This window comes from Tasmannia lanceolata, unplaced genomic scaffold, assembly GCF_043159265.1.
Source record: "Tasmannia lanceolata isolate RefF3 unplaced genomic scaffold, GAP_Taslan_0.1 ptg000006l, whole genome shotgun sequence".
Lineage (NCBI taxonomy): Eukaryota > Viridiplantae > Streptophyta > Magnoliopsida > Canellales > Winteraceae > Tasmannia > Tasmannia lanceolata.
Window position 1 is genome coordinate 26,607,019 of NW_027518683.1, and position 9,624 is coordinate 26,616,642.

At 37.1% G+C, this 9,624-nt stretch overlaps 1 long non-coding RNA gene across 1 annotated transcript; it reads left to right on the forward strand.

Moving 5' to 3' along the window:
• Nucleotides 1-1,615: 1,615 nt before the first annotated feature.
• On the forward strand, nucleotides 1,616-3,436 carry LOC143880168 (uncharacterized). Its single transcript, XR_013251522.1, has 2 exons — nucleotides 1,616-2,562; nucleotides 2,746-3,436. It is a non-coding gene; the product is annotated as an uncharacterized LOC143880168 (long non-coding RNA).
• The last annotated feature ends 6,188 nt before the right edge of the window (nucleotides 3,437-9,624 follow it).

Consider the following 9,624-nt stretch of genomic DNA (forward strand, 5'->3'; position numbering starts at 1 on the left):
GGTTTGCATAGTGTATATATAGCCCATTTGAAAATATGACTGTTTGGGGGTAAAACTGTAAAAACTGGTATGAAAAAGTCAAGCCCCACAAGCCCCAACAGCTAGTTTGCCAGACCGGCACGGTCGAATGAGCTACGGCGGTCACCCTTCCTTATCGGGCTCCCTTTTTTTAAAATTTCTTACCGTCGCGGTCGACCGGCCTATAACGGTCGCCCAACGAGGGCTACCTATTTGATTAAAAATTTCGCTCAAAAACATATCAGCGGTAGACCAGCCCATGGAGGTCGCCCGCTCAAACCATGCTGGAATGGTTCTGTTTCAACAGAACCATTTTCGTTGTCTCCTGGATCACACCGGTCGATCGGACTGCTATTTGAAGCCAAGTGCTGGATTTTCAGCCTTGTTTCCGCGGTCGCCCAGGATACCCCGGTCGACCAGCCCTGCGTGAAATTCCTTTTTAACATTTAAAATTCAGGGGCTTTGGGCCATAGTCTTTGGGCTTTAGTCATAAGTTTTCAAACACATTTTTGGGTGTGTGTATAGTTTTCAAAGATATAAAAATTAAGTGTGAAAACCATTTGAAAACCTTTGAAAGTACATTTAACATAAAATCAAGAGGACTCTAAATACATTCTAAAAATGATACCATTGAGTTTTCTTGGAATGTATCGGCTCCTTCGCACTTCCTTAGACTTCTTCAACTTGCGAGTGAACATCTTGAACTTAACTTGGCTCTTGTGACTCCCTCCAATCTTCAAGACATACTGAGAGGTACATGAGGTGTCACCATATTGGTTCATCTCTAAGCTTTTCTTGAAACTTGCTAGGTATGCTTGAGGGATCTTCATCTTGAGCTTCTTGTCTTGAACATCTCCAAATGGTGATGTCTCCAATGTGGGTGCAAGCTCCTTGATCATTTGTCTCTAGATTCGCAAGCCATGTGTTGTAATGAGTTGTGTAATGGCGATATGACATATCAAATTCCTATATATAGCACAACACCTCAAAGCAACACATTAGTCCATAAATACTAATCAATTTGGGTTTGCTAGCATCAAAACAAGAAGGTAAGGTGAATGTTTGAATCCATGGGAACCCTTGGGCTTACAATCATTTTCTTAGGGATCATTCTCAAAATGGGAATATTTTCATAGAGTATATCAATACTAATGACAAATTAGTGAACACTCACTAAACCACTTAATCATGATAGATTTTGTAATATTAGGAGTGGCGTAAACATTTGGAGCGTAGAGCAAGTTAAAGAATTTGAATAAGAAACATGAGATGGTGATAAATGTACTCTTTATTTTTTATATGTATATAACCATATCATCCTTGTTTTGTTATTGACTATACGGTTTAAGATGATCAAACCTAAATGCGAAAAACTACTCAATTTGTGCCCATAGCACAGTTTAATCAAGGGGGGAGTCGGTACTGTCACTCTTAATTAAAACACTTAACCATTTGGCCATGTGCCTTCATCTAAGCCATGCTTAAGTCTATGTTTGTCAATTTCATGCCTAATTATTCTATAATTAAACTTGCTTGTGTCTCTATCTGTTGATTGTGCAACAACCTGATAAATTCCTTACATTCAAATCATCCTTTAGTTGCTTAGAAAGCTTGCAAAACCACCAAAATTTCAAATCAATCAAACCCAAAATGGAAAAATCAAAATTTGGAAAACAAGCTGGACGGAACTCTGTGAAAATTCACGGAATACATACCCGGAATTCCATAAAAATCCACAAAAGTCTATGAAACGTACCAGAAGTTTTTAAAAAAATGACGGAACTCCGTGACAATGCATGGAATTCCGTGCACGCACTGACACATTTTTTAAAAGGACGGCCCGAGACGGGCTTGGGCCACATAAAAAGCATTTCTTCCCTTCGTTTCTCACTTATTTCACCTACTAAAAATCCTAGTTGCCCCCTGTCTCTCTCCTCCGCCAAAAATCCACAAAATCAAACCCTAATCAACACCTTTCTTCCATTCAAACCCGTTTTTAACCAAAAACATGGAAATCTTTTTTTCTCTTTGATCTCCATAAATAAAAATCCCTCTTTTTCTACCCATTTCTCACTGTTTCTTTCTTCTTTTCTGTGGATCTACCCTTTTTCCTTAAATCCTTCAATTCCCCTTTCGTTTTCCTCACTTTAGCTTAGATCTTCTCTCTTTTTCTTCTCGTTTTCCACCTTGTGCCATTATTTGTTTATCTTTGAGGGATTAGCTTAGGTTTTTCATAGTAAATCCTTTTGCTAGAGCTTCAATTGTAAATTCACCTTGAGAAAAGGCTCTTTTATTTTCTTTTAGGCGACCGTAACAACCCTTGGAATACGAGCTTGGGTTGGTGAGAAGGCAATTGGTCAACTTTCGGAGTCAAAGCTTGGGGATAAAGCTTTGGAGTTGATGAGAAGGCACTGGGTCAACCTTCAGTTTGTAACAGTTTGATCTCCACCCGTAAGGAGAACGGAATATCGAAGGCGAATGGAGGGGATATCCTTGAGAGAGAAGGCGTAGGCCTGGTTTCGCCGAACCACTTTAAATATCCCGGTGCACTCTTATCTCTCTTTCTCTTTATCTTTATCTTTGTTCATTGTTGATCCTTTCCTTTCTAATTTACTTTGTTCTTGCACTTAATTGTGAAATTATTTTAAATTGAACAAAAGTTTTTGAAAGCCTAATTCACCCCCACCCCCTCTTGGGTTGCCTCACTTGACTCCAACATTCTTTCAGGTTCTCCCAAGAAGGGCCAAGAAAGTTTGAAGATTTTGCAAGAACCATTCATAACCGCTTACCGGAACCGTGCATGCAGTGCATAATCAGTTCCTGTTATCATTCCTGCTCGATTTCATGGAAGAGAGCAAAAGTTTCATCATTACTGCTCCTGGCTTTCTTTTACGTAGTTTTATGCTGAATTTCTTACTGTTTCAACATCTAGCAAGATTGTTATGCTCTCTTGTTGAATGATACTTATTAAAGAAGGGAATTGTGGCAAGAATTCCATATTTGGAATGAGAATTCAAGTTCAGGACTGTTGGTTTGAGCTGTAGTAGAACCTGAGCAATAATCGATCATATCTGGACTGGTTGTGTTGCTGCTGTCTCTGTCTCTGAGTTGCTGCTGTATGTTTGAAAGTATGTGGATGCTTCGTGAGCTTTGAATTCTTGGATAAAATTTAAATTCTTCAAGATTTCTATCATGTTCAAGGAATGCTAGGAGTGCTAGTGATAGGCATGAAACTACCATGTGTCAAGTGCAGAATTTCATTTTGTAGTATTATCTTATTGAGCTTTTGTTAAGAATCGCGATTTTGCCTTGGATGGCTTAGTCTTTCAGATGATTAGAATTCAGAACCTTTGATAATCTTTGGACGTTTATATGTGCGGATTAAAAACTATATGACAGAAGGTTGATTTTATTTCAATTGACCTTGAATTCATAGGAAATGGGAGCTTAATTTCATGTTGTTCTAATTTCTGACCGAAGCTACTGGTGAGGAGTCTGAGAAAAGCGAGGGCTTCCACAGTATAGTAGAATTCTACTTATTCCAACTGCATGCATGATGTTTAATAAATTCTTTCAACGAAACCATGTGAAGTCTACTGAACTTCTGTACTTTCAAGTTGTTTGGAATTGATTGCAACTTTACAAGAGTCCTGTCAACTTCCTCACAGAACTGAAATTGAATAATTTTTAAATTGTTCCCTTCCTCTCGGTCAATTAGAGAAGCGAGGATCTACCGAGCAGTTTGTTCTCAGTTCTTCTTTGAGATACATCTCTGAGAATACTTATGTGTGCAACCGGTCAACCGAGAGATATACATCTCTGAGAATACTTGGAGTTGAGTTGAATCAGATTCTTTGAGCTGGGAGTTCTCTATCCTAAATTAGACAACAATAATTTTCTACAAAGCTACTTGATCTGTGAGTGGGAAACTTACAGCAAGTATCACCGTTGTGCCTTAGATCTCAACTACATTTCAAGGAATCAAAAGCTAACCTCAGTAGTGCAGAATCCTACTTACTTACCGATTTACGACCACTTTATTCAATTTCAAAAACCTATTTGCACGAGGCTGGAAGAACCCTATTTGATCCCCAACGCACCTGCAAAGATATTGTGCCAGCAACAAACTCCAACTGCTGTGAGGGGAAATCTGATCCACTAATGTTCAGAGTTCGGTTGCAACACAATTCAATTTTGAGTAATGGCTAGGATTCCAATTAGGACAAAACTTGCAATTCTGATTAACAATGAGAACAAGATTAACTATTAACTGAGTTGTGTTTAGGAACTATTGCCACATCATTTTACAAAACCTCTGAGCACAGTTATAGATCCCAACCAACAGGACATGTGGCTGAAATATGACGCAGATTGGATATGTAATCAAATGCAGAGTTTATTGAATTGAAATGGCAACATTCCATCCAAGTACAATAGGAATTTGAATGCAATCCCACTCACTTCGTATGGCAGCAGATAGGATGTTTCAGTACTGAACCTTGCACCTGATTTGTTGCTTGATTTTATGGTTCACCTTCACCCCCTTACAAATTCTGAGTTACTGCTTGAATTCAAAGAGAAAAAAGCAGGTGATGTCCGTGCCTTCTTTTCATACTGCTTTGTGTTTCCTAATTGGCTCCATGGCACAAATTTGCCATCTCAACACCTACCGAATTTCTTAGTACTCTGTCGTTCAACACCTGATAACAGTGAGCTTCTAGAATTAACTAGTCTTACGGTGTATCGACACAGTCTACGACTGAATTGAGCCCACTAATACTCATTTCCAGTCTGAGTATTGGAACAACCAACTGACCCTACAACAAATATTCTATACTTGGATTTTGGTAGAATGTTTCTTTTCTACATTTGGGTAGTCCGTGCAACTCAGAACCCCATTCCGGGTGAGAGCTAATGGTTGTTTGGATTTAGATTCAGTCTGATATTAGCTATGTTCAACATAAAAAATTCTTTTATCTTGTTGGCAGCAATCATTTGGAGTTAGATATACAAGAGATGCGGAAATTTGGACAACAACTACCAATCTTAAACATCTTAAACCTGGATACTTTCCTTCCAAGCTCTGTTTTGCACGAGTATTTTCTGTTTTGTGGTATTTTCGAATCGAATTCTTGTAGTAAACGAATCCTGCATGCTTTTAGTTTGAAATTCTTCAAAGTAGTCAGACCCTAGCATTAACAGATTCCTCATCAATAGATCCATGACAACAGAAACTGCTATACTGAATGAATCAGAGCAAACAAACATGTTCAATGATAGGAGATTCACACATCGGTTATGTGATTGAGTGAAATGGCTGAAAGGAGAGTAGAAACAGTGCAATGGCTGAAAAATATGCAGTTTAGAGAGGTTTTTTTTTGGGGCTGTTGATTGGGAGATTGGTGGTCTTTCCATCTCAGATAAGCAAGGAATCAGGAAACGTCCCTTAGAATTAGAAATCGTGTTTCCTCGAGACGTGTTTCTGAAGCGGGAATCGGCTCAATTCCCCAATTTTTGGGAAACACATATCGGATTTGTGGGAAGTGCGTTTCATGAAAATGGGAAACGCGTTTTGTAATTACCGTGAATCGTGTTCTATGACATTGGGAAGCGCATTTAAGCAAGTGCGACCTCATATTGTTAAGTAAATGTCTTTATAATTTTTGTTGTCGATTTAGATTTACTTGTAAATAAGGGAACACACCCAATTTGAATCTATTAAAAATAGTTTTAAGACCCAGATCTAAAAGGATAAAAAGTCAACTTTCCAATTCTAAAACAAAATTTGAAAAAACAAATGGGTCGGGTCAAATTCTTAACTTCCAAACAATGGGATATTTTTCCAATTTTAAAAATTCATAAATTCTATCATGTCCAAACATTATTAAATTCCAAAAGTCCGGTAAAAAAAATCTCATAATTTGGTCTCTAACAATTTGTCATCTTGTCTAACACTGGTCAACGCACTACTCAACACACTAGTCAACAGAGGCATATGAGTTGATAGTGATTTTCCTTTAAGTAAATGTTAGATCTTTTAATAAAAAAATTTTTTTTTTAAATATTTGGTTCATATACTTAATTCTTATATTTTTTAGTAATTCTTTATTTTTTAAATATTTTTAAAATTTTAACTATTAAAAAAAATTCTCTAACCCTTCACGCTTCCCACCATCCTGGAGAGCCTTCACTTCCTGCTTTCACTTCATGCCCTAGCAACCTTGGTCTGATTCAATCCAAATATTTGTGAACCCAAGCGCTTTGCAGTATTTGAGTTCATACCAGTATGCTTCTTATTTCAACCTGAATATTAGTGCTAATATTATAGAAATGTGAGTACGCAAAAGTAATATTTCCTCTATAATTTCTAAACACTCCCCCTCCACCAGACGTGCCCAGGTTGCCTTTGGCTGCTCCATCCATATTTAATTTCAATTCACTAGCTTTTGGCTTTATCCAAAGAAATTGAACGATACTTGGAGGGGTTCTCGGATTGGGATGGATACTTAATTTTCTAAGGGCACAAACATCCCAACTAGAGCAATCAATTGAAGGGGAGAAAAAAAAGAGCTAGAGAGCTAGCCCAATGTGTGACCTCTTTAACTAATAGTCGTATTAAACGGCCTGCTTACCCCTTTCATTCGTCTCCTATATCTTTCCCTCCATATTTTTCAAGATATAATCGAGGGAACGATCTTTATAGCAAAGCCAATCATTGATTGCTTTTCCGGCTTTGTTATCTTAAACCATTGTATAAGACGGGCATTGATGGGCTTATTTTGGATCAAAGACATGGTTGAGATCTTGCTCCCTGGGACTGAAACAACATACACATCTAGACGGAATGGGGATATAGATATCTTTCAACCTGTTATCAACATGGACTACATTCATGAAATTTTTTCATATCAAGCAACCAATTTTGGTGGGAAGGTCCTTCCAAATCTACGACAACCATTTTGTTTCCACCTTCTCTCTAACCATTTTCCAAGCAAACTTGCTGGAGAAGAGACTAGAGGTATTTGGAGTCCAAACAATCTCATCATCATCGTCGTCGTAGATTATTTTAATTTTAGAAATTTTAATGGCATTAACAACTCCTCGTGGGATATTGTTTTCTACCTTAGAATGCTTCAACTCTTCGTTGATATTTATCACATCTTTGATTTGAAGCGTTGAAATTCATATCTTCTCTATTATATGCTTGATTAATGATGGGGTGAATGCCAAACCAGTTGTCAGTCCAGAACGAAACATTCCCTTCCCCAAAGAGCCATCAACGATTGTTCATCCATTCTTCTTTCAGCTGAATCATGTCCCTCCACTGTTTAGAATCACCCACATTAGTTTCCTTTAAAAAGAAACTTTCACCGTTTAATTATTTGGATTTCATAAATCATTCCAAGGATTCAATTTTATATGTAGATATTGTATACTTTAAAGTCCAAAAGCATCACAGACATCACATAGGGATTTGATTCCAAGGCCTCCATCTTCCTTTGGTTTACAGAGTTTATCCCAAGCCACCCACTGGTGTTCCTTCCTTCACGATGAAATCAGGAAAACTGGAATCGATAGGCACGAATTATATCTGTCAATTACAAAGTGGAAAGACACTAAATTCTTTCAAGGATGCATCAATCCAATGATTTTTACTCCCTCGGGTCGGGTTCTTCATAACACAGTCATGAATAATATCACTCCTAGAGGTGGCAACAAATACATAGTCAAGCCAATGGAAGCCTTTTTAATATATTGCATCATGAAGAATCAGCCCCTTCATCTAGGCTATATTATTTTTAGGAAAAAATACAGATCCACCCTGTCAACTTTTTGACATTTTCAACGATAACCCTCACTTTTCAAAGTCATAAATGACACCCCCTGACTTTTTACCCTATAGTTCAAAATTCATCAAAGACACCCCCTGACAATTTCTCTGCTCCCGTCCACCCCATCATGTAACAAGCATTATTGAAAACTAAGGGGGTGTCATTGATGACTTTGAAAAGTCAAGATTATCGTTGAAAATGTCAGAAAGTTCAAGTGGTGTATATGTATTTTTCCCTTATTTTTAACTTCATTGCTAAAGCTAGATTCCAACCAAAGTCTCTACCTCCATATGGGATCCTCTTGACATGAATTTTTAAGAAATTTAATGTGAGCGTCCAAAATGAAGTAGTAGATTCTCAATCTATCATTCCACTGGGTTCTAGAAAAGGAAAAGCAAGGGCAAACAGTGATTTCCCTACAAGTGAAAGTACATGATTATGCTCCATGGAGACTAAGATCACATAACTTCTACAACGCATCGAATTGATGGAAGCTAAGCTTGAAAAAATCAGCGGATCACATTCAAATGCCTCGATTGCATCCATTTATGCTTTTACTTAGTTTCAGTTCTGATGGGCATGTATGACCCTATTTCTGCTTCAGCCACTCTATTTCTATGAGTTGTTTAAGAATATGTTATGTTTGTTTTTTTATTCGAATATACTTTGATACGTTGATATATGAGTCATGTGACTCACTTATGGTTAATGGTTTAACTGGTTGATATGTTAGGACCTTTATGGGAACATCGTTTATCTATATGCATGTTTTTGCTTTTTATTATAGTTCGATAGCTTGCTATTACTCCATGGTTATATCCTATACTTGTTTTGGATCACATTGAATATCTATGTTTGCTATGCTTATTATATTGCTTAACTTGGCATTGTGTAATTTTCACCCTTTTTGGCGATGCCCAAAAGGGGGGGAATAGTGCAATTGATTATACTCCCTTATATATGCACTTATTCAGCGGGAGCATGAGCATTAGCATGTTATTATAATATTGCTTGTTTATATATTTTGATTTTTGTTTAAACTAAATCTTGAATTGAGGGGGAGCTACAATTGATTTATGGTACTCTTCGGGAAGGCATTAACCCTATAATCAATTTGGGTTTGTCATCATAAAAAATGAGGATATTTTAAGCCCAAGGGTTCAACACTCGCCTATGTTTTGATGAATTACAACTCAAAATTGATTGTCAACATGACTAATGGACTAATGGTTTATGTGTGCAGGCATATTTCTTAAGTCCAGGTAAATGAGAAGCTATTTGAACTACAAGTGTAATAATAGATCCATTGCTCAAGAATCAAAATTGCAAATTAAGTGCCAAAGCCCAAGACTGATGATTCAATTACTTGAATAATAAAAGGAAGCCAAAGCTTTACCCAATTGAAGACTCTCACAAGCAAAAGGCAATATCCAAGAGGTTACTAAATTGAAGACTCACAATAAAATTAAAGGAAATATCTAGGAGGTTCCAAGCTTAAGGCAATAAAGTCTAAGGGAAGAATTTCTTTGTTCTAGAATATATATTCATCCTCCTTAGGCTAAATGCAAGCTCAAGGCACTTCCCTAAAGTTTTCAAAATAAAAGAGGAACCAAAAAGCACCGAAGCCACAAAGCAAATTTTGAAATAAAAAGTAAAAAATTCAATTTTTTTTCTGGTTCAGTCGACTAACCAAAACTCGGTCGACCGAAGGCCAAAATGGCAGAAAATAAGAAAATATAGATCTTGGGTCGACTAAATAGGATATTATATCTTT